The following is a 26,664-nucleotide window of genomic DNA, read 5'->3' as shown; positions in this document are numbered from 1 at the left end:
AGTACTCTGTCTCTTTCTTTCCTCCCATGCTGTGTATGTACACATGTGAATGTGAGTTTATTGTTCTTCAAATATTTGTATGTGAAAATACAAATAACTTATTTGTCACTTTAAAACACAAATAACTTGTCATCTCTATACTAGGAATTTTGCATCTCATTAAAATAATTAGAGATGGAAATAATATATTGTATATTCTTATGGTTATATTCTTAGACTCTTTTAGAAATTTGTCTTATAATAAGATTTATTTTTCCTCAGATTTTAATTTTTAAAATATTTCTCATTTTTAATATTCTATTTATTTTTAATATAGAAAGAATGAGAAGATTATTAGTTTGCCTATATGAGAATTCTGATTTTTGTTTTTAAATACTTCTTTTTAAATGTTATCCCATATTGCTGCAAAGGTATGGTTATTGGAACGTTTGTCCTTGGTTGTTACAAAATCCTTCAGAACTCAGTACCAAAACAGCTTCAATGAATAATCGAATACAGTGATATAGCCTCTTTACAAATGTAAAACAACTCAGAGTACATAACCATTAGTTTTCACAAATCTGTATAAATCAGAATTAAAGTTTCTCTTCTCTATGATTGTTTTAAAGTTGATTTAATAGTAGAGCAATTCTCAAAATATATAACAAATATTTGTTGGAAATACTATGAATTTTTATAAAGAAATTTTTAGGGACATAAAATGAAGTGGAAAAATCTTCAGTATCATATGTATACCTCTATAAAATGGCTGATACTCTAAAGAATAAAGACAGAGCTGGAATCAAAATTGACAAGATTTAAATTAGTGACTTAAGTCAGTGTTGGTAGAGAGGTGTCAAGATATGCATCTCTGAATTTGAGATAATAGCTCTCACAGCAGTCTCTTGAATTGAAAGTAGGAAAAGGTGAAAGGACCATTTAAACAAGTATTAGCATGCAATGACTAGCTGAAGTAAGCCAATTCACGTTTTATAGTTAGAATAGGGGAAGGTCCTACAACATTACGGTTTTAATTGTTTGTGTTTTAATTGATAGATTGATTATAAAATAAGGGTGCCAGTAGACTTTATAAAAGTGACAATTCAGTCATACTCTTTGCTTCATTGTCAGAGTTCTGTCATGTCGTTATAAAGCTATTTATGAATAGTCTATATATCTCTGGGCTTTAATTAGCCATGGGAACATGCAGAGTTTAAAAGTAAAAGTAATTGCAGTCTCTGATGACTTGTGTGCAGTGAATCACCTTCTTTAGAAGAATGCTAGGTTAAACCATTGTACAGAGTAGACAGTTCAGAAAATACAGTTTTGTTACTGGGTCTGCAGGGGAGATTTGCAGATTTTGTGAGATCCTGCAGAGAGTCAAGCAAAATCTGCATCATACCACGTTATGTCCTGTGGGGAAGAACCAGCAGGACTGCTTATGGTCCTCAACTATCCCTGCTCAGTCTGCTTTTGTCCTGCTATGTAGAAAGCCTTCCAGTTGTTGGAAACAGTAATAATGTTGGAACAGTGAGAGAAAATGATGAAAAGAATCATGAAAAGTAACATCTACATGAAAAGGACCTTTATAGTCAAGCTTGACAAGAAGACTGGGTATCAAATTGAAGGGTTGTTAGATAAACCAATATGATTTTGCTTAAATTCTTTGTTTTAAGAAATAGCTATCAAATTGCAAGGAAGGAAAGCCATTAGGTTGAGTGAAGAATACTTGATATGTAGGCATATCTCAAGTTCTTTTTGTGAAAATCCTAAATGCTACATTTAATGCTATACTCTATCTTTTTTTTCTATTTTTCTTTTGTATTCAGACTTTTAAATTTGCTTTCTCTCTTAAGTGCCTATTTAAAAAGAAGTGATTGAAGAGCGTGAAGTAAAGTAAGAAATAAACTGAATCACTGGAGTTAGAGGTATACTTGTAAATTAGGAAGCTGATAAATATATTGGTGGGGAAAATAAGGAATTCCAGAAAAACATCTCATATTTTTGAGCTACAACATTTCTTGGTTTCAACCTTTATTATTATTTTTAAATATAGGCCATATTTTCTTTAGTTTGGAAACTGATTTCATGAATTAATGTTTAAGTCCTCTTAAAAGTGTTTTATGTTTACAGAAACAATATACATGAGACTGCAGTATTCTAAACTTATTCCAATCTATACGTAATTTTTTTTTAGCATAAGCAGTAGTAGTTTTTATAGCACAAAAACTTTACCATAAGTTTAACTCTGAAATGATCATTTTTAAAAGTTGTTAGATTCATTTTTTGGTGCAATTTTACCCTAATTTGTTATACTTTTTGATGCATAGTAATTTATAGGGGGAAAACAGGAAAGTGGTCTTATCATTAAGCCATTTACATTCACCTAAACAAAATAGAAACTTATTTCTCCATCACATAATGGTAGGAGGATAGTCCAAGTGGTACAGTAGTTTGTAAACTGTAAACAGGTTCTTAAAATGAATAAGATGTAACATCTTATAATTATAACAATTATACCTTATAACAATATAATTGTAACAATTATATTTTCATTTGGCAGAAACTAGCTGTATAATATAACAACTAGCTTCTCCAAGATTTGAATCCATTAAAGTTAGTTAAAATTAATAAAATATTCGATTTTTTGACAGTATTTTAAGCGATCATTAAATTAGGTTAATATACAGTACATATAGCAGTTTATATTTTATTGGATTAAATATTTATCATTTTCAGGTAGATAACAGTACTCTAAGCTATCCTATTATGATTCACTCTTGAGGTCAAAATGTTAATTGAAATATAATATCTAAGTGTTAGACCATATTTTCCTTCCTCTAATAATTGGAATAAATTCATTCAGAATATACAGGAAGCAGTTAGTGGCCATGCTGTTATATTTAAACATTTTACCATCTTTGTCAAGCACATGGTTTATATATAAAGGCCTAAGAACTTTGGTGTCTTACTTCAGGAACAGTGCTTTCATGACTAAAATATGTCAGTAATTTTAAAGTATATGTTATGTGAATAATTATTATATTAATGTTTTAAAAATTTGAAACTCTTTAGGTTAGATTCTCTCTGTGTATGTATGTATTTGCATGTGTGTGTTAAAAATAATTGAGTAATTGATATTGAAAATATTTTAACACAATTGAACTGAAAAGCTTTATCTGCATATAACAGCACAATTAGTGAAATTTGCTAGTGATTGTCTCCTAAACAGGGGAGTGTTTTCATTCATCTTTGTATTCCAAAGGCCAGCACCGTATCTGTCTAATACAGAGTTCATATTCAATTATGTTTACTGAATGAATTTCAACATCTTTTCTTATAAATTCTTATCGGTTATTATAAGATACCAAATTTGTTATATAAATCACTAAAAGTTTAAATGAATTTAAATGTTTTCAAATAGTCGTTAGGTTTGAATTTTTCTGATTTTCTATTGTGATAAGTAATCATTTGAATAAAAAATAAGATGTTTGAAATACAGCATAAAAATAAGACATTTGATGAACTACAGCATAGTGTTTCTTTTAATACTTTTGTAATCTTATGTCCATTTTCTGGGCATAGAAAATATATTAATCTTCTATTTAGTCATCTTTCAAATATTTTGTTAATGAATTTTTACTTATCTTTATTTTTTGCTTGTCTTGTACCCTGATAACTAAAGATATACACACCCTTTTTTTAGTATTACTAAAAAAGTTTCTAATACCTTTATTTTCTTAATATCTCCATTACCCAGTCTTTAATATATGTATGTGCATGTGTGTTTGTGTGTGTGTGTATGCGTGTTTGCAGAAACAAAATTGCCATATCAAAGAGACCCAACAGTTACATTGGCTTAAATGAGGTAGAAGCTTATTTTTCTACACAATGGTGGTAGGGTAGTCCAGACGGTCAGAGTGGTTAGCTTCAAACAAGGTTACTGGGTCTCAAGTTCTTTCTACTCTGTATTCTCCTATGGTCCTAACTGAAGAAAGAGAGGAAAGAACAGAAGTAATTTCCTTTTCAGCACGTAGTCAGTAGTCAAACATTTTCAAATTCCATTCGTTAGAACAAGCTTGTCTAACCCATGGCTCACATGCAGCCCAGGGCAGCTTTGAATGTGGCCGAAGACAAATTCATAAACTTTTTCAAACATTATGAGATTTTTTTTTAAGTTTATCAGCTATCCTTGGTGTTAGTGTATTTTATGTGTGGCCCAAGACAATTCTTCTTACAGTGCGGCCCATGGAAGCCAAAAGATTGGACGCCCTTGGGTTAGAACTCTGTCCCATGGCTACATATGGCTGCAAGGGAGGCCAGAAATGCAATCTCTTTAAGAGTGGCCACTCGTTCAGCTAAAACTCTGTTCCTGTGAACCAGGGGAAAATGGATTTCAGGTGACCAGTCTTAGTTGCTTAGTTGCTATGACACATAAATTGTATCATGTTGTTGATAGTCCTGTCTCATTTGTACTAGGAGACAATTACAGGATAAAGGGAAAGATGTAGTGTTCCTGGAATGCACCTGCTGTAACAACCCTAATTAGGACTCCCAATGAGAACATTGCATCTTAGGAAATGATAGTTGTGCTCGAGGCCCAGGTGACCCCTGCCCGCTGTGAGGACTTCCCCTTCCTTATCAACCATAACAAACTTTGGGTTGGAGGGGTTTATTAAAGAGAGATTGGGTTTCATACATGAGACATTTGTTTACTCATATTTAAACACACATAGTTCTTTATATAAATGTCACCGTTAGAGCTTGCTTCATTTTTCCTTTTAACAGCATTTTGTTGAAGTTGTAGTTCCTTTTGGTGAAGTCAGGATGGTACTTTTAGAATATTGTCCACTGTCTACACTCTCTTAGGTTAATGAAAATAGGACCTATTAGAATATTTTTTTATGGTTTATATAGTCTATCTTGAAATGAGAGTCTTTTCAGAATAAACCACTGTGGAACTCTATGGTTTAATTATCAAAAACTGAGAGACTTCAAGTACTCATATATTGCTAATGGGAGTAAAAAGTATCAGTTCTTTGGAAAGCAATTTGTTAATAGTCATGAAAATTACCTATATTTATACCCTTTAACATGACATTTTCATTTCAACCTATATTTTCATATGTGAGAGATAATGGATTTATAATATTATTTTTACAACATTGTTTGTAATAGCAAGGATTAGAAATAACCTGAGGCCAGACACGGTGGCTGACGCCTGTAATCTCAGCACTTTAGGAGGCCAAGGCGGGTGGATCATGAGGTCAGGACTTCAATATTAGCCTGGCCAACATGGTGAAACCCCATTTCTACTAAAAATACAAAAATTAGCTGTATGTGTTGGCAGGAGCCTGTAATCCCAGCTACTTGGGAGGCTGAGGCAGGAGAATTGCTTGAACCTGGGAGGTAGAGGTTGCAGTGAACTGAGATTGCACCATGGCACTCCAGCCTGGGTGACAGAGCAAGGCTCTGTCTGGGGGTAGGGGAAACAAAAAAAACTGAGTAAGGACTGACTAGGAATTGGTTAAATAAACATCATGCTTCCACAAAATGGAATACTATATAGCTATATAAAGTGATGATAAAACTTTAAATACTGAACTGAGAACTCTGTAAGACTTAATCTTATGTGAAAAAAGAAAACTGCAAAACAATATGTGTGATAAGATGCCCTGTGTATAAAAAAGGGAATAAAATGATATATATTCATGGTTATATCCACATATATCTCTAATGGAATTATTAATAAATATGGCTGAACAAAAATATTTTTTAGGAATAATACTCTAAACTCCTTAGGAATTTTAATTTTATTCTTATTAATGTTAATATGTATTTTTATATGGTAAAGATTAAGACAAAAATTATAGGATGTTTATTTTAGAAAAATACATTATTTCTTGGTTAGTACAATTCTCTCTTATGGAAAAGTTCTCTTCTATAGTATTCCCCACAAATTGGTTATTTCTCATGTCTGAACACTGCTACTGACTGATAAGGACTTGATTAACTTCTCAAGTAGCCAGTTCTGTTCATTTAGTTACAAAAAGAAACCCTGAAGAAAATCTGTCTGTGGTAGGATACAGTCTGGTAACTGGATATTGCTAGCCTAGAGGTACTCAAAATTCAAATTGCTTCCTTGAAATAAGGGGTCAGATTGTCATGAGGAATGTTAGTGTGAAGAGAGTTCACTGTTCCTACTTGAGCCATTGTATTCCATTACTAAGTAGTGTTAGAATGCATTTTCTTTCTACCTTTCCTTTTTTTTTTTTTGAGACAAGAGTCTTACTCTGTTGCCCAGGATGGAGGGCAGTGGCTTGATCTCAGTTCACTGCAACCTCTGCTTCCTGGATTCAAGCAATTCTTGTGTCCCAGCCTCCCAAGTAGCTGGGACTATAGGAGCCTGCCACCATGTCTGGCTAATTTTTTTATTTTTTATTTTTAGTAGAGACGGGGCTTTGCCATGTTGGCCAGGCTGATCTCAAACTCCTGACCTCAGGTGATCTGCTCACCTCAGCCTCCCAAAGTGCTGGGATTACAGGTGTGAGACACCATGCCTGGCCAGAATTCATTTTCATGTAAAGCTAAAATATACCCAGATTTACCTCTCCCCTGACTTATATGCATTGGATCATAACTATGTTCTTTTTTTTTTGTCTTTTGAGATGGAGTCTTGCTCTTGTTGTCTGGTCTGGAGTGCCGTTGCGTGATCTTGGCTCACTGCAACCTCCACCTCCTGGGTGCAAGCTATTGTGGCTCAGCCTTCTGAGTAGCTGGGATTACAGGTACCCACCACCATGCACGGCTAACTTTTGTACTTTTTGTAGAGACGGGGTTTCGCCATGTTGGCCAGGCTAATCCTGAACTCCTGGGCTCAGGTGATCCGCCTGCCTTGGCCTTCCAAAGTGCTGGGATTACAGGCAAGAACCACCGCGCCTGGCCTAATTATATTCTGTGATCAGTATTTAAATAAAAGCCTTTAAGTTATTTGAAAAAGAGACATTAGGATAAAGGTTCTTTGTTGTTTTGACTGTCCTTCATAGGCTATAATTTCCTTGATAATACTGCTTTATCATACTGCTTCTCTTCTGGACATCATTTATTGGAAATGTGGTATGTAGAAGCAAACGCCAGTCGTCAGACACGGTCTGAATATACTAATGGTAGTGAAGCTCTCACCTGCTTTGTGTTAGATGGGGGTGTATGTGTGTGTTTTAGTTTTAAGGCCTAACAGTTCTTTCCCTATCTAAGACACATTGTTATCTCAGTTTGAATTTGACGTTCATTGGTATATGTAGATATTTTTTACATGAACCACTATTTTTTTTACACAAACTAATATTATATTGTCTCTACAATTCCCATCTTTATAGTACTTTGAAAGGTTTTTTTTTTTTTTTTTTTTTTAGACAGAATTTCACTCTTGTTACCCAGGCTGGAATGCAGTGGCTGTGATCTCGGCTCATCGTAACCTCCGCCTCCTGGGTTCAGGCAATTCTCCTGCCTCAGCCTCCTGAGTAGCTGGGATTACAGGCACGCGCCACCATGCCCAGCTAATTTTTTGTGTTTTTGGTAGAGACGGGGTTTCACCATGTTGACCAGGATGGTCTCCATCTCTTGACCTCGTGATCCACCTGCCTCGGCCTCCCAAAGTGCTGGGATTACAGGCTTGAGCCACCGTGCCTGGCTGAAAGCTTTTACTTAAAATATTCTCGTATTTGTCATTTACTCATCATAGAAAAACTCAATTTTTTAAAAGCAAAAAGAAAGTTTTTAAAAGTAAAAAGAAAATTCTAAATTGTACTCAGTTACAGTTTTCTTAACACTTTACTATTTCCACCAACAGTGTATAAGCATTCCCTTTTCTCCACAACCTTGCCAGCATCTGTTATTTTCTCACTTTTTAAGAATAGCCATTCTGACTGTGTGAGATGGTATCTCATTGTGCGTTTGATTTGCAGCCCTTTGATGATTGATGATATGGAGCATTTTTTCATATATGTGTTGGCTACTTATATATCTTCTTTTGGGAAGTTTTTGTTTATGTTCTTTGTCTACTTTTTAAATGAGGTTGTTTTTTTGCTTGTTAATTTGTTTGTGTTTTTTGGAGATTCTGCATAAGAGTCCTTTGTTGCATGCATAGTTTGAAAATATTTTCTCCCATTCTTTATGTTGTCTGTTTATTCCATGGATAGTTTCTTTTACTGTGAATACGCTCTTTAGTTTAATTAGGTCTAAACTGTGAATTTTTGTTTTTGTTGCACTTGCTTTTGAAGTTTTAATCATAAATTCTTTGACTAGGCCGATGTCTAGAATGATATTTCCTAGGTCTCTTGGAATGTTTATAGTTTGAAGTCTTACATTATGTCTCTAATCTTTCTTCAGTTAACTTCTGTATATCTTAACTGGTAGGAGTCCAGTTTCATTATTCTGCAGCCAGTTTCCCCAGCACCACTTATTGAATAGGGTATAATTACCCTATTGTTTATTTTTGTCAACTTCATTGAAGACCAGTTAGTTGTCTGTGTGCAGCTTTATTTCAGGGGTCTCTACAGGCATTTTAAATGAAGAGTATTCTACTGTTCAGATACCCCATCATTTGTTGATTCTCTGGTTTGTTTTAATGCTTCCTCTTTGTCAGACATTTTGGTTGTTTTCAGTTTGGGCTATTATAAATAAATCAGCTGAATGCTTTCATACATCCTTAGTTATTTTTTTTTTCCTCATGAACAATTCCTAGAAGTAGGATTGGTGCATCAAACGGGAGGTATATTTTAACATCTTTTCAGAAAAGGTTCCCAACTGTCCCCCAAGAGTGGTCTTATCTGCAGTGTGTATTAATTTGATGGTTAAAACATGGTAGGTTATTTTTCATTTATGTTTTCAAAAGTTTGTAATTTTAGCTTTAAGTTAAGACCTTACATTTATTTCTTTTATATTTCAACCTATATATAAAAGCTTTTCCATAAATCCCTTTGGTTCCTTTAAAATTACTCTGTCTTCTGAAAGAAACATTATGACTCCCAAGATTTATGCTGTTTGTAACCCATAAGCCTGCTATATCTTCATTCAGTTCATTGATAACAATAAATATAGAATCCTGAGGCATGATATTAGAAACAGTTACTCCACATTGATAATGATCTTCTAATCAATTAGAGTCTTGGGCAAATGTTCAGTCTGTTTTGAAACTACCCTATTGAGAGGTCATCCAGCCTATTCCATTTTTTTGTACAAATATTCCATGAGACTATCCAATATTTTCAGAGATTTTATATGAATTGGTATGAATACTGGTTATAAAAATAAGGCTTCTGCAAGCAGAGAGTTTTGAGTCCTAGCCCCATAATTGACTAGCTCCATGACCTTGGGCAGATTGCTTTAACTTTGTATGATCTAGTGTCTTTATCTTTAAAATTGCAATAATATTTTTTCTCATAATATTATTAAGATTCAATAGCTTTGGGTGTCCAAATGTTACAGGTTAGTAATTCTAATAAAAAAGTTAAAATATGGCCTGATATTTTAATGAACTGATGATAGCTGTTGTATCAGTGCTTTCTTTTGTATAATCTCAGACATCATCTATTAAATAATAATTTTTAAAATAATGTATTCTAAAGATTGTCTAGAGAATTACATGACTGTCTCCATTCTTTGTAGTTTCTATCCTATACTCTTTGAGCAGGATTTATTTTTCCATGTCATCTTTCTGTCACAGTCAGTGATTGTAGCTGTACTTCATCAGAAAATTCTGGGTTATAATTTATCTGGAACTGAGGAGTCAAAATTATTCATGTGAGACAGACATGTATACTTTCTATCCATCTATCTTAGGCTTCAGTTGGCTCTTAACTATGTTTACCTTTTCCAGTTCGAAGATCATTCTCCTTGATAGAACTAAATGGACTTGAATAGTTACACTTTCTCTGTCATTTGTTTCTATTCATTCAGCGAGTATTTATTGAACAGCTAAGTTTATGACTCTGCTCTGAGTGCTTGAATAAAAATGGTCCTGGGAACAAGACTTGTCTTCGGAGAGTACCAGTATGAGTGTGAGTGTGTGTGTGTGGGTGAGAATGTGGAGGGTGAATTGGTGAGTGTCAGCATAAGAAGAATGGATCACAAAATTCCATTTACAGTATTTCTTTTTGTTTTAAAATATCAAGGTCACTTTGTGTCTTTGCTTTACTATGTTGTTTCATCAAATGTGAGGACAAAATTATGACTCTCAAATTTGTTTCCTGATAATTACTATGACTGTAATGTTATTGTTTTTTTGTTGTCATTGTTATACAAATTTTTTTCACCATCTGGAATTTTAATTTTACACTCAAATTCGAGTATTAAATTACTTTGCTAGTATCTTCCCAACCGTAATATTCTCAGTCTACACCACTAGGCCTCAGTTGCCTCTCACTGTGGACTGAATCCCAAGTGCTGTTCAGAGCCACTTGTTGCACTTGATAGAGACTTTTTATAACCAGCTTTTTCTTTGTCACATTTGTGTTTATTGTGCAGTATCATTACATTCAATGAGTAGGAGATACGAAAATATCACCTACATTATATTATCCTATAATTTTCTATATATGACTTCGTAAATTTCTTTTGACGGAAGCATTTGTGTATGTGGTATAGTAGAGAGGGAATTATGTTTGGAAGAAGATAAATTTGTGTTTAAACCGTGATATGTCTTCCAGTTAGCAGTGTTACTTTTCCTGTTTCTTACAAACTTCAAACCAAAATTTTCATATTTGTAAGATGGGCTAATAATACTTGTCTCAGTGAATGTTAGTTATCTCTTGTTTGTTTCAAACTCCCCACCCCTGCCCTCCCTGCCAGCTCAGATCAATAGACCTGGTTAGTGGTTGAGGATTATTAAGTTTTGAAAGCCTCTGTGACAGTCGTAGATGATCTGCTCCAAGAAAGCATCACTTTCTGCTTAATTACATCAACCCTATAAAGAATCATTTATTTCCATACTCACTTTTCAGTGTCAATAGCCACCATCTTATTTTTTCCTCCTCTGGCTAATAACAGGAATCACCTGACCTTAAAAATTTCCTTCCTGTGAATGCTCCTTAGTTTTCTATGTTAATGGAATTTTGTTTCAAACTTGAAAGACTTGCCTTTCCCTTTCATGACTACTGTTTGTCAACTACTTGTTCTTATTAAAAGATACATAATATGCCTAAACATAGTTGAGTCTTATATATTAAATTTATCAAGAGATTGCCTTACCTATTGAGAATATGAAAGTTGGAAGAACTTTTTTTCATAGGGAGAGGAAGAGGAGAGAGATGGTAACAATATTGACTTTGGACTAAAAAAGATAAAATATGTTCATTTGTTATGGATTTCACTATTTGATTAGATGCTATTTGAAATGAAGAATGTTTTCCGGATAAAGGATAAATTAATATTCTGAGGCTGTATTAGTCTGTTCTCATGCTGCTGTGAACAAATACCTGAGACTGGTTGATACATAAATAAAAGAAATTTAATTGATTCACAGTTCTTTGTGGCCTGGGAGACCTCAGGAAACTTACAATCATGGTGGAAGACACCTCTTCACAGAAGGAGAGAGAGTAAGTGCCAGCAGGGGAAATGCCACATGCTTATAAAGCCATCAGATCTTGTGAGAACTCACTATCATAAGAACAGCATGGGGGAAATTGTCCCCATGATTCAATTACCTCTTCCTGGGTCCTTCCCGTGGACATGTGGGGATTATGATATTACAATTCAAAGTTAGATTTGGGTGGGTTTGCAAAGCCAAACCGTATCAGAGGCCAGTATAAAATAGCATCTCATCTTCTCACAATTCAGCTTAATGAAAATTACATATGTTATCTAAATAATGCCTAACTGAATTTAACATATTTCTAGTGAAAATTTCCTCAGGCCATTGATTGCACAAATTTTAATGAACAAATTTGAAATTAAAATTCCTTTGAAAACTGCATGTAGTCATGAGGTTTTGGAGTTTGAAATTTAGCGTCATAAGTTTGCATTTATGAATGAAACATTCTCATGTCATATTAAAGATGAGAGTTTTTCATTGATAGCTAAGTATGTGTTAGTTAGTGAAGAATGAAAATTAAAGTATATTTTGCCACTGTGATTTTTGTCATTAATGAAAGTGTAAGCTAACCTAACCTTAACTATAAGGGGGATGACTTAAAAATCAGTAATATTTCCATAGTAATTGGCATGAAGAAAATTTTCGAAATCTGTACTTTTTAGTTGTGTGCTTCTTGTAAAATTCTCCTGTTACCATTTAACTTTTCTCATTACTTGGAAGAACTTTCCACCTTCTTGTGTTTAAAATGTCTTTCTACTTGTGGGACTTTCTATCAGACTTGCCATAATTCAGTTCAATTTAGGAAATGCTTTTTGATCTCTGTTTTAGACACTGTGCTAACCATGTGAAATATGTATTTCCAATATTATATGTAAATCTCAGAGCAGGTAAAGCAATTGAGAATTTTGTTAGTAGAAAGAAATTATTAAGTGGATGACAGTTTATTCCATCATATTGGATGCAACACATGGCGTTAACAGGCTAATTCTCTGTTAGTCATTCTTAATGTGATAGAGACATTGTCGTTAGGATAGATAAGACTTGATTATATATAGTAATATAAAGATGTTATCAAGGAGACAACTCAGATTTGTGAGAAGACAGATAATCTTTGATAAATGGTGTTTAGAATTTTTCTTTGGAAGAAGGAAATCATTTAGATTCTCACCTAACAGCTTAGAGAAAAATAAGTCCCATCTGGAAATAGTAAAATAAAAAATAAAGCCACTGGTAAATTAGGAAAAACAAAATTTGATATTACCAAATATCTTAAAATAAAGGAATTTCAAAGTCTAAAAGAAAGGGAACCAGTCATTAAGGAAAAGATGGACTGACTTGATTAAATAAAAATGTTTCTTTATATAAAACAATTAAAAGTGAAAGAAAAAACTTTGTAGAAAATAAAATGGACAATACTGAGGTTGCAGCATACACAGAATATATTTCAGAGAAAATATTAGATTACTCAATGATTAAGATATATAAGGGCTTTGGGAGGCCGAGGTGGGTGGATCATGAGGTCAAGAGATCAAGACCATCCTGGCTAACATGGTGAAACCCTGTCTCTACTAAAAATACAAAAAAAATTAGCTGGGCATGGTGGTGAGTGACTGTAGTCCCAGCTACTTGAGAGGCTGAGGCAGGAGAATTGCTTGAACCCGGGAGGCGGAGGTTGCTGTGAGCAGAGGTCACGCCACTGCACTCCAGCCTAGTGTCTGGTGACGGAGTGAGACTTTGTCTCAAAAAAAAAAAAGATACATAAGGGATGACCATAAAAATAATGAGTGTAATTTTACATAATTGTGGAATTAATTTTTTTAGTTTCATAGAAATATATTTATAGGAACTAAAGTTAGAATAGTTTATGAAAAGACTACATTTCTAATTAGTCTTGCAAATTGTCACACTTGTAAGACTCACATACTCTGAAATTCCACCATTAATCAAGCACTCATTCATTCTGCAGATATTATTTGAAGATTTAATATATATTAGACACAGTAGTAACTGCTAAAATGATGTCTGTGAATAATAAAAGAGCTTTTTCTCAAGGGATTCACAGTTTAGGAATGTAACATGACTTTTTCCGCTGTCCTCTTCTCTTCCTTTGGTGAGTCTAGTCCATCAATATTTTTACCTGTCTGTCTATCCAAAATAGCTTTAATGAGTTCCTAGAATGTGTTGGGCCTTGTGGTAGTTGTGGGGACTTTAAGATAAGAAGTGAAATTCTGTCATTAAGGAATTCAGTCAAGGAGATGAACAGAGTAAACTATAGTTAAAAGATACAAGAGATAAATGCCATCCAAAGAATAGATATCTCTAGATTTATAAGGGGAAAACATACACTGTATTAAATCTTGAAAGTTAACACTAAAATATTAATGCATTTTATTCAAACTTTACATTCTAAACACAATGTTATTGTTTTCAAATATAATATCTAATGAATGAAATAATCAGATAATCAAGTATTTGTGAGAACATCATTAATTATCACAGACCCCCATGAAAGTTTATTAAGGTGTAATCAGATTTTGCTAAATATCTGTCCTTGTAATTTGTTAATGGTTATTTAAAGGCTAAAAACAGAGCAGTAGTAGTCTTTTTTGTTTGTTTGTTTTGGTGTAAAGGACAGAATTGTTACTAATAAAGTGTGTACAGAGGCTAGGAATAAACTATTCAAGACTTTATAGAATCAGTTATGATACCTTCCTGTGTTCTGCTGTTATTTTTTTACAGTGTTTATTTTTTGTCCTGTGGTGTTTTACTCTTCTCACTTTCAGCTTTCCTCTCTTTTCTTTAGTTTTCTCTCCTGTAGTTAATTTGATCTCTCCTCTAATGTTTCCTTAAAATGTTCTAATTTTTTTCAGTGCCTGTTCAATGGCTTATTCATTTTGCACTTAAAATAATTTTTTCTAAGTATATATAAATACTCAGAAATAGATACAATTTTTACACAACACTTGTGTGCTATGTAAACGTCGAAATACAGTATACATCTTTCATGTTCTAGAAATGCTAAGGTTAATTTTTAAATAATAGTTAAAAATGGTCAGAAATGGATTAATTCTTATAAAGTCCCTACCTACCTCTCAATGTTGATTTTTATCCATTACATTTATTTTTTTTTCTCATCAGAGGATATATAGTTATGCATGGACTGAAGTGATTTCATGCACTATACCCAATTGAATGTTTGTGCAACAAATCAAAGTGTTTTAAGTAAGAATTTCTGAGGAGTTATGGAGAAAATGCTAAATATCTAAGGGAAGTATGAAAGACTCAGGAACTAGACTTTTTTTGAGTGAGGTCTCTAAATATTCCCTGTTGAAATTGACCACTAATGACTTGTAATTAAGATTAAATTCCATGAAAATTAAAGAAGAAAAACCAGAAAAATCATCCATACACATTAGCTTTGTTTTGAAATGTATATAAAACCTTCAATTTGTGAAATGGCTTTCTTTGTGACCATTTTGTTCTGTAACTGGAGTTTTTGCCAAGTATCATTTATATGCCATAGAGCTGGGGTTAGAATGTCATTCTTACGATTCTTAGCCCTGACCTCTTTCCACACATTTATCCAATTCTGTTTCTAATAGTATGAAAGCATAAAACTGGATGGAATGAAACCACATGGCAGAGGTAGGAAATGAAAATAAATCAAAACCCATATTTAACATATGCATCCCAGTGGAACTTGTGTAGGAACTCTGAGTCGCTTTAAACAAACACTTGCTATAGATGCACACTTAGAGACTGACAACTTAGAATCACAAAACATCATGTTGGGTGAAAGTAAGGGGCAATGACTTGCATTAAGTTGCTGCCTAAAATGGTTAATTGGCTTTCTACAGAACTCTCTTGTTTAATTTGTTTTTGAAATAATGACACAGCATTAAAAAACATGCTTCCAGAGTAGGAATTTGCATGCTGTAGCTGAGCTGTTCAGTTCTTATTATCAGGAACAAATCTGCAAGTGCCCCAGAGCAAAAATTACCCACACATAGATTTCCTCTGGGGAAGGATTAAAACTGGCAAGTCAGTGAGTTAAGCAGACTTAGCTTCTTGGTTTATAAAAATCATACATAGGGAATAATTGTCCTAAGCAACTATACAAGTACTACTCTTTTGCTGTTAGCCCTGAATATTTCTGTGGGAACTGTTAAAGAACAACAGTAGTGCAAAGAGTGAAAGCAAAAAGTGGTTTTATAGATTAATGGAGAAAAGTCATTGGTTGTATCCATGCAGGAAGAGTATAATAGGGTATTGAGTGGCACTACATTTAGTCAAAAGGAAAAATACCAATATTCAGTTATTGGTTGTTTAAAGCAAAATATGGTTTTTCGTTTTCCATTTTACATGTGATCCAATTATGGTACAAAATTTAAAATTATTTCTAAAAATATGTTTTACAAATATTGACTGGCTGTGTTTTTAGAAACTTATGACTGATTTAGAAGGAAATAGTCGTCTCATGTTTTGCTTGTATGTTCTGGTACGTTTTTGTTCATAGAAATATACTGTGGTAAGATTATGGTAATTTCAATTTACCCTCTAGATAACAAGACTTCCCTCTAGCGACAGCCTCTAACAAGGTTTCTGAGAATTTAATAATTAGAAAACAGTGCTATCTTACATACTATGCAAATATAAAAATACCTGGAAACCATTTTCCATTTAAACTCTTCATGATGTATATATAGATAAAATAATGTTTATGATATCACTTGTTTAAACTATGGAAAATAAGTCAGTATTAGAAATCAGATTTGATTTTGGGATTTCTCCCTCTAATTCTATAAAAATACAGTGCTCATTGATAGCCTCAGTAGAATATATTAACAGATATGTACTAGATAAAAGTTGGAAAATATGTTCAATTGCAGTATTCATGGGTAATTAACAATAAATATAGTTTTCTGTATCTTTTTAAATATATTTTGATGTTCTTTACCTAAACACCTTGTTTTTTTATGTCCAATTTTTAAAATTTAATTTATTTTATTTTTTTAGAGACAAAGCATCTTTCTGTTGCCCAGCTGGAGTGCAGTGGCAGGATCTTGGCTCACTTCATTTCTCCCACCCCCGCTACCCGGGCTCAAGTGATTCTCATGCCTCAGCCTCCTGAGTAACCGAGATTACAAGCATGTGCCACCACACGTGGCTAATTTTTGTATTTTAATAGAGACAGGGTTTTGCCATGCTGGCTAGTCTCCTGACCTCAAGCAGTCTGCCTGCCACAAGCTCCCAAAGTGCTGGGATTACAGGTGTGAGCCGCTGCGCGCAGCATCAAATTCTTTATGTACTGCTTTCCTATGCTCTCCAGGGTTTAGCACCTATGTGCTCTCTACACTTATACTGAAAAATATTTTGTAAAGATGTTTATACCAAGATGAAACTAACTTATGATATATTTATTCCTTCATCTCATAGTCATGATTTGAATATTCACATGTGAGGTGATAGAAGTATTGAGATAGTACAAAGTTAACAAAGATTTAACTGAGGTTTAATGTTTTAGTCCCTCCTAACCCCAACTCTAAATGAATGATTAATTCCGAAACATTTTGACAATAATATTTATTGAGTACTTAATTTGGGTCAAGTAGTATGCTAAGTATTATCCTATTTATTCACTAAAATAGAGTTACAAGAGAACATCATTATCACTGTTTTTCACATAGAAAAGTCGAGGCTTAGGGGGTTGAGTAAATTTACTGAAGATCTCATAAGTGACCTTGAAAGTCAGATTTTGGCCAGGCAGTTTGACTCTATAATCCATACATCTTATACATTCTATACAACAGCTTTAGAAAATATTTTTAGGAGGCAGACAGGTACGGGTTGGAGATGGTCTATCTGACATTTCCTAAATGCCTCATTAAGTCTACTGACTAGTATATGTGGTTGTATTTTCTTGCATAAAATTCTTTAGTTACAGTAACCAAGTATAAGCTAGCTGGTTCCTTTCTTTCTGGCTCTGTAGATTATGATTGTTAATCAATTTTTTCATTAACTGCCTAATGTGTGTTTACCTTTGTATTATTTATTGTAGAAGATATAGGTAAGTAGAAGAATTTGGTGTTTTTATTTTTCTCAAATAGTATTAAAAAAGATAAAACATCATAGCATACTGGTGAATTATCTTGAGAATGGTTTAAAGAGATTAAAGAAGTTTATGACAATTTTTTAAAATGAAATATTTTGATAGAATGAGAATAGACATGGTAATATGTGAGTTTTGAAAAGAAGTTAACTCATTAATTCTTGCAACAACATAAAACTAGTTAGTAAAGAGCTAGGCCGGGCGCGGTGGCTCAAGCCTGTAATCCCAGCACTTTGGGAGGCCGAAGCGGGTGGATCACGTGGTCAACAGATCGAGACCATCCTGGTCAACATGGTGAAACCCCATCTCTACTAAAAATACAAAAAATTAGCTGGGCATGGTGGTGTGTGCCTGTAATCCCATCTACTAAGGAGGCTGAGGCAGGAGAATTGCCTGAACCCAGGAGGCGGAGGTTGTGGTGAGCAGAGATCGCACCATTGCCCCCCAGCCTGGGAAACAAGAGCGAAACTCCATCTCAAAAAAAAAAAAAAACAACTAAATCCAAATAGAAATAAAGGTGCGTAGCTTGCTTTTACAGATTTGGGGTTTATTGTTTCTTCCTATTCTTCACCTATAGCAAGGAAGACAGGATAAGAGGATGAGGTCCAAGGTAAGGGAGAAACAAGCAAACACTAAACAGAGCCTCTGCCACTGAAAAATACATTTGTATGTCTGAACATGAAGTGATATCAGAGATGGCTCCTCATAGGAATTGGTGGCAGAAATCTGCTGTAGAATCGCCTTGATGTGCATTTCTTGAAGTATTGTGTTGAGTATAGCTATGAATTGGGATATAATAGACAGGTATTTAGCTGTAAGTGGCAGTTCTTTTTCACTTTTGGAAGGGTACCACCCTAGCCATCTGCTTCAAAAGCTACTCTTTCTTCCTTTTTTTTTTCTTCTTTTTTTTTTTTTTGGTGTCCCTGCCTTTATAGAAACTTTCATTTAATATTATGTATGATTTTGCTCTAGGGGTATGTAAAACTCCAAAATATACTTAGAATATCTTTATGTTAGTATCCCTGTAATCTTTGATGGTTTCTCACTTCTCTCTCCATTATCACCTTATTTTTTTTAATCACATACATTCTGAATATGATATTCCTTAATCCTCACAGTTAATAATCTAAACATATTATCAGCTAAGAAAATGTGGGTTGTTGATAGTAGAAGTAAGAGGAGCAAACAGAATTTTTATATTGGGGCTTTACATGGTGGTAGACTGGAAGAGGTCCCAGATAGGTGTCAGGATTATGAGAGCCAGGCAGTTCTAACTAAAGTAGAGGCCCATTATTTCAATCTTGAATCTTTAAGTTGACTGGATAAAAACTCATTGCACATACAAGTCCAACAGATCATAAATTAATGTCAGCAGGAGGTCAGGGTCTGACATGGGCAGATAGGAGAATCAATATTAATCATCAGCAATAAGGACACTAGAAGATAATACCAATCCTGAGTCCAGATTATTCTCCAGCCAGTGAGCCTGTAAGAAAACCAATGAATTAATTACAACTTGTTTGGAGATTGACTTGTAGCATAAAATTGAAGGTAGATTCTGGCTAGCATGAACAAAAGGAAGATAGAAGGAAAAGATAGTAGGAAAGTTTAGTAGGTAAATTTGGCTGGAGTGGAGAAATGGTGTTCAGGAGTAGAGGAGTGCAATAGCATTGGTACTATAATTCTAACTGCTAAAGATGACAGGATGAGGAGATTCTTGGATAGGTAATGTGAAGCCACCATATATTCTTGAGGTGGAAAAGAGTAACATGAGAGGCATTCATAATGGTGAATAAGAGTGAAGACATCCTAAGCCAGCTTGGAATTTGTATCAGATGTGGTTCCAAAGTTGCAAGCAACAGAAGTCAATTCTGACTGATGTAAGGGGAAGAGTATTTACATAAGGAATGCTAGATAGCTCACGAAATTGTCAGGAGGTTTAGGAAACAGATTCAAGTTTACACAGCCAAATTACACTACTTAAATGAATTGTAAAGGATACCACTACCATTGATGCCTGTGTTGGGGGCCCGTAAGACCACTGTTGAGTTTTGATGACTTGTGAGGAGGAATTATAGGACTCAGCATGTAGTTGTATTCAGGGCTGTGATTTATTATAGTGAAAGGTTACCAAACAAAATCATCAAATGGAAAAGGCAAATGGAACAATATTTGGAAGAAACCCAGTGCAAGTTTTCAAGAGTCTCCCACTAGTGAAGTCACAGAGGATGTTTATAATTTCCTGTATGAGTTTTGACAGTAGAAGTGAAATGTTAACTACCAAGGAAGGTCATTAGAGACTGAGTACCCAGATTTTTATTGGGTCATTTAGGCATCCTCTGCCAGGTACATGTCAAAATTCCAGACTCTTAGAAGGAAAACAGGTATTTAGCATAAATTATGTTGTGTGTACACACAATGTAGTAGGTACAGTGAGTTATTAGGGAATGAGGGAACTCTTCCAAGATCTGTGTTCCTAGATACCAGCCAAAGTCTGACTTTACAGGCAGACCTATTTAAGCATATCAGTCTCACACTTGCTATATTAATTCTTTTCTGTCCAACCCCTAATGCAGGTTTTATTCTGTGAACACAGATAGCATTGCTGCCGTTACCCCAGAAACTTTATTTCCTGACAGCTCTACTGCCGACATTATTTTTGGTTGGGCCCCCTAATTCTGGCAAAATGTGTCTGATTGAGGAAGCTTAGGTTATGTGGCACACTCTTACTGCAGAAAGGCCCAGAAAGTGAGTTCCTGACATTTTCAGCTTGAGAAAAAGGTGAATTCTGCTCCCATCAAGGTTCAGAGAGAGTAATTTTCTAATCAGAGGAAGGAGGAGTCAGGTGATCAGCACTAAAAATATTATGAATGTCCACTACAGAGGCTCTTGCTGCTTTACAGTTGGAAAGAAATAAAGTGCTCCTTCATTTTACTTTTAATTATTGATGCTAAAGAACTTAATTCAAGCATAGTATGAACATGTTTCTTATTGACCCAGCAGTCCAGATCTGGTTTATAGATTTTGTTTCATTTTTCCAGTATTTAAAACACAGAACTGGATTTAAATTCTTGAACTAGCACATGCACTGTTCATTTCATCACTCCCCTTTCCCCAATCCCAGTGCTTTATTCCTTTTGCCAAGAGCTTCATATATACCACAGCTCCATCTGGCCCTGGCTATATTTGAATTGATTATCTTTTAGCTAAACCAATCATTTTCAACCTTGATTGCCTGAGACATATGTGACATATAACACTCATATATGGAACACATGTTCATGCTTGCCTTCAGATTAATAGCTCTAGCATTATAAGATAAAATTTGCGTTATGCTAGCCATATCACTACCTCTTTGTTCCCACTCAAGAAATCATAATGCATGATCAAGAGTGACTTGTTAAAGTGATAATTTGTCATCCATTTAAAATATTGGTGCTTTATTATTAGTAACATCAGATTGCATTACTCTTTGTGAGTGATGGAGATACATCCAGTGTTTCCCCAACCCTTCCCTGAGAGAAAACAACTGGTCTGACTTTTGGCCATAGTTACCAGTTACTGTGGTAACTAAGGGTAGAAGTTTAATGGCAATAAAAATAATTATATATATATATATAATTATTTTTATTTATATATATAAATTATTTATATATATATAATTATTATATATATATAATTATTTATATATATACATTAGTCCATTTTAACAATGGCATGAAGAAATGCCTAAGACTGAGTAATTTATAAAGGAAAGAGGTTTAATTGACTTACAGTTCCATATTGCTAAGGAGTCCTCAGGAAACTTACAGTCATGGCGAAAGGTGAAGAGTAGCAAGGCACCTTCTTCCCAAGGTGGCAGGAAGGAGAAGTGCCGAGTGAAGAGGGGAAGAGCCCCTTATAAAACCGTCAGATCTCACGAGAACTCACTATTATGAGAACAGTATGGGGCAAACCGCTCCAATGATTCAGTTACCTCTACCTGTTCTCTCGCTTGACCTGTGGGGATTATAGGGATTATAATTCAAGATTATAGATTTGGGTGGGGACACAAAGCATAACCATATCATTATGCAAAGTAATTATCCCTTAAATATAAAATCACAAAAGTAAGGAATAAAATACAGTCAGAATAATGTAAAGTAACTTCCAAGTAACTAAGGATCAGCCTTCTTTGGCAGCCCCAACCATCTGAAATAATGTAAATCTTGACTTAAAATCTTGAATACTTACGTTGGAATTTAAAAATTAGCATGGGGAGAAAAGAAAATGAAGCAAAAGTCTCGGAGCAAAAAATAATGTAGAAATAAATGAACTGATTTGTTCAAAAGACAAGGAGCATTTTCTGTTTAGGAAGAGATTATAAAAGCTCAGGTGTCCTAGTATAAAAGCAAAAAAATTCAGTAAAAGTAATAGGATAGAACAAGAAGGTACCTGAGACTAGAAAAAGAAAAAAAGAGACCTTTTTGATAATAGAGCTGTGTACCTCAGAGACAATAGCCAGCATAGCCAGTAGAACAGGCTACAGATCTTTGGCATGGCATGATTTCTCTGAGCCTCAGTTTTCTATTCTTACAAAGAGTACTGATTGTCAAAGATTGCAAAGAGAAAAATATGTGAGATGATGGATTTATTGTGTTGAGTGTGATTTACATTTTAGTATAGCTTCTATATATAGTATTTGCTTAGGAGGTAGTTGTGTCATTATTACTGTAAAGAGTAGAAATGAATATTCTAACATTAGGACATTGTAGTGGAGCTGTAAATAATTGGACTCCCCAAAATATAGAACACAGTTCTCCATTATAAAATAGTATACTCTTTCATATTTAAAGAATTAATCAGTATACAGTTTTGACCCTCCATATCCACAGGTTCTGCATCTTTGTATTCATTCAGTAGTAAATAAAAAATAATCAGAGGAAAAATAATAAAAAATGCAACAATAAATAATATGAACCTAAAAATGAAGTATATCAGCTATTCACTTAGTATTTACATTGTATGAAGTATTATAAGTAATCTAGTTATGATTTAAAGTATATGGGAGGATGTGCGTGGGTTATAGGCAAATACTGTGTAAGTTTTTAAAACCTTTTAAGTTCAGGGGTACATGTACAGATTTGTTACGTAGGTAAACTTGTGTCATGGGGGTTTGTTGTACAGATTATTTTGTCACCCAGGTATTAAGCCTAGTACCCAGTAGTTCTTTTTCCTAATCTTCCTCCTCCTCCCACGCTCCTCCCTCTGGTAGGCCCCAGTGTGTGTTGTTCCCCTCTCTGTGATCATGTGTTCTCATCATTTAGCTCCCACTTATCAGTGATAATATGAGGCATTTGATTTTCTGTTCCTGCACTAGTTTGTTAAACACAATGACCTCCAGCTCCATTCATTTTCCTGCAAAGAATATAATTTTGTTATTTGTCATGGCTGCATAGTATTTCATGGTGTATATATACCACATTTTCTTTATCTAGTCTACCATTGATGGGCATTTATTTTGATTCTGTATCTTTTGCTATTGTGATTAGTATTGTAGTGAACATACGCATGCATGTGTTCATGCAATAGTCCTGTTATGAACATATGCATGCCCATTCCTATGTCCAGAATGGTATTGCCTACATTGTCTTCCAGGGTTTTTATAGTTTTGGGTTTTATATTTAAGTCTTTGAGTTGATTTTTGTATATGATGTATATGATTTTGTATATGTATATTTTGTATATGATCTGAATCTTCTGCATATGGCTAACCAATTATCCCAGCACCATTTACTGAACAGGGGTGATTACTCAAAGACCTAAAAACAGAACTACCATTCAACTCAGAAGTTTCATTACTGTGTATATACCCAAATGCTTTTTAGTTCTTCCCACTTACCCTTAAGTGGGATAGGATGTCTGGAGATGGCTGGAATTGAATATTTCCCTTTTCCCACATGGAGGGATAGAGGCTACTGAAATTGAGTATTTTTTTTTCTTCATGTGGAAGGGTAGAGTTGGGTGAAGTTGGGTATTTCCATTCCCCCAGGTCAGTTAGGCTCTGATAAAAACTCAGAGGTTAGGCTCTGGTTAAATAGTTTCTCCTATGGATATACCTTGTTGAGAAGAGCAGAATGCTCCATCTAGTGTATTTCAAAATCATTCCTTTTCCTCTCCCTCTTGGAGCATGAGAAAGTTTTTCTTCGGTTTTCACTGTGAGACCCTGATAGAGCTCCATAAGGAAAAACTTAAAAATGTGTGAGGCTCCAGGATGGCCGGGTCCCCCTAGGGCTTTAAAAATCTCAAACTTGTCCACATTGATCCTCTTAAAACTTGTCAATTACATTTTAGATTTTTGTACCCCACTGTTTCTTGGGGAAGTTTCTGCTTGTCAATTTCCACTCTGGTAAATTATTATTTTCCATATGTACCTGTCTTTCTCTCCACTTTTGGGAGCAGAATTTTGCCATTAGTGTGACCTCACTTCTGATGGGTTTAAGAGGAGTTGATTTTTCAGTGTGTTCTGCTTTTTACTCTTTGTTAAGATGGAGTGGTGACTTCTAAGCTCCTTGCATGCCAGATAAGAAATCAGAAGTCCCCTTTCCTTTTTCCTTTTTAAACTTGACTATTTATCACTGAAATTTTTAGCCACTTGTGGTAGACATCAGATGTTCTGTCTATATAGTACTCCTTCCCTAATTTTCTGAGAAAACCAGCACTCCAAAAACCATACACATATGAATACTTAGGTTTATCCATGTGACCTAAACAAAAGCTGCCCCTTTTTATGCTCAACTTTTGGCTATAGTTATTAATTTGTGATCTAAGTTGTGTCTTTCAGAGACCTTTTTTCGGTGTTTTCTTAAATAGTTGCTAGGGAATGATGGATGTTGCACATTTCTCTGGCCCTGATGCTTAGAGGATGGAAACTGGTAAGCTGCTGGCAGCTCTGGTAGCATAGACAGAGTCATTCTGTAATTGGTAGAAACAGTGCCAGCCCAAAGGAGAAACATAGACATTCCTGGCAGTATTTGTGTCATTCTGGAGGCTAGCTCTATCATTCTTTTGCATAGTTTGTTCATGTGAACCAAAGCCAATTCTTTGTCTAAGCCTGATGGATCATATGTCATTTGCAACCCAGATGTCTCTAAGTGATACATCACTATACTGATTTGACTTCAATAATTTAGTCCAGTAATCATTATTAATGCCAATTACTTCAAAGGCTGTCTTAGGTATTCAGGAATTCAGAGAAAAGTAATTCATAGGCTTTGCTCTAATAGAACTTGAAGTCTATCAGAGGAGATAATGTAAGTGCACAAACCTAGAATCGTTTACTGTCACATGAAGTATACAAGAAAAATTGTAAAGTAGTTAACAGAGAGAGCAATTACGTTTAGGAAATTAGGATAGTTTTCATGTAAGAAGTGTCATTTGATATGGATTGGATTTCAATGGGTATATAGGGGAGGCATTCCAGTCCCAGAGAAAAAGAATTCATAAAGGCATTAAGTTTAGAAAGCATGTAGTAGGAGTGTTTTTTGTTCCTGAAACAATAGTAGGTAGTACATATTGGTTGTAGGCAAGTAGGTGTGTCTAGGCATGAGTGGGAAGCAATGGCTATATTGTGGAGGTCCTGGAATGCAAAGGCCAATTAGATGTATTTGATTTGGTAACAGAGAGAGATTGAATGTTTTTGAGCATAGAGATGCTATGATCAGAGCTGAATTTCGGGATAGTTTTGCAGTAGTTGGTCACCAGGATTTAAGTAGCAAGAGCCAAGATATAAAAATATTAGGTTGGAAGACATTAAAATTGTCACGTTTATGAGTGACATTGAACTGAAATGGATCTGTGAGAGTTAAATGGAAATAAGGAAATGGATGTCAGGTAGAAATGATATGTAGGGAGAAGAATACATTGGAGATAGCTCAGAACTTTGGTAATATTAATAATCACTGAACATCAGAAATACTGTCAACCACATACCACTTATATATTACTTTACATAAAACACTAAGCTTGGTCCTAATGGAGTCTTTGTCATCTTCCCTGCTGTAATCAAAGACCACATAATTTAAAGTCAGTTTGATCTGGTTTTAAATCTAGATTCAGCTGTTTTGTTTAACCACTTGGATAAGATATTTAGCTTTTTCAGATCTCAGTTTTGTCACCTCTAATAAGAATATGATAGGATTAACCTCTTATGGTATTCATGAGAGTTAAGTGACATAATATATGTAAAGCAACCGAGATAATGCATAGGATAGAATGCCTCAATGCAAGGTCTCAGTTAATACTTCTTAGTTGTAGGCACTGATGTTCTTAATGTGTTGCACAGTCCTTTACAAATTCATAAGCTTGTTCTTACTGAGGATGTAGTATGTGAAAACTCTCTTTTTAACGAAGGAAAGAAGACTTCTCAATTTCATATCTTGGGTATCTGGGATAAATTCTTAGTCGACTATTATTTTTATAATCACATGGAATTCCTCCAGATTTTATCATATTCACTTTATCTGCCTGACTCGGTTTCAACCTTCATCCTTGTTTCACATCCTCTATTGGATCTAAACCCTTTACTAAATCAGCCTACTAAACAATTGGTTCTCATATCCTGCTTAATTCCTGCCATTCACACCCACAGACACCCCACCTAACCTTTGGAAGCTGCTCTCATACATTTTTTAACTAGATCATCTAAAATCTTTTCATAGCCATCTACTTGAACTTTGGTCATAAAAACGGCTTATGATATCATTGCCCAGTTGTGCAATTTCAGCATACTTCCCTTTCTAAGCTGTTATCACCATTGATATTGATATTGGTGTGGATAAAGCGTGCATTTCATTGCCACACTGTATCTGTACTCTGGATATTGGTCAGCCACTTCTCTACCCCATTGCTGGTTGCTGGCTACATCTTATCAGCTCATGATGATATGAGATCTTGGAAAATTTTCAGGCAATATTTTTTCCCTAAATTCTACACCATTAAACTCAGA

The 26,664-nt window shown here is 34.5% G+C and overlaps 1 protein-coding gene across 9 annotated transcripts in view; it reads left to right on the top strand.

Annotated features, from left to right (window-relative positions):
* Window positions 1-26,664, top strand: part of NAALADL2 (N-acetylated alpha-linked acidic dipeptidase like 2) — a 1,449,120-nt gene that overhangs the window by 17,165 nt on the left and 1,405,291 nt on the right. Inside the window, exon 2 of one of the 9 annotated variants that reach the window (XM_054246906.2) lies at window positions 11,501-11,573. The exons of the other annotated variants lie outside the window; for them this stretch is intronic. The gene's annotated coding sequence lies outside the window, so the exon portion shown is untranslated. The remainder of the gene's footprint in view (window positions 1-11,500; window positions 11,574-26,664) is intronic. 9 annotated transcript variants of the gene reach the window in all.

Source organism: Callithrix jacchus, chromosome 17 (assembly GCF_049354715.1).
Source record: "Callithrix jacchus isolate 240 chromosome 17, calJac240_pri, whole genome shotgun sequence".
In the NCBI taxonomy this organism is placed as follows: Eukaryota; Metazoa; Chordata; class Mammalia; order Primates; family Cebidae; genus Callithrix; species Callithrix jacchus.
Note: the sequence above shows the minus strand (reverse complement) of the source record. Positions and strands in the feature narration are given on the sequence as shown.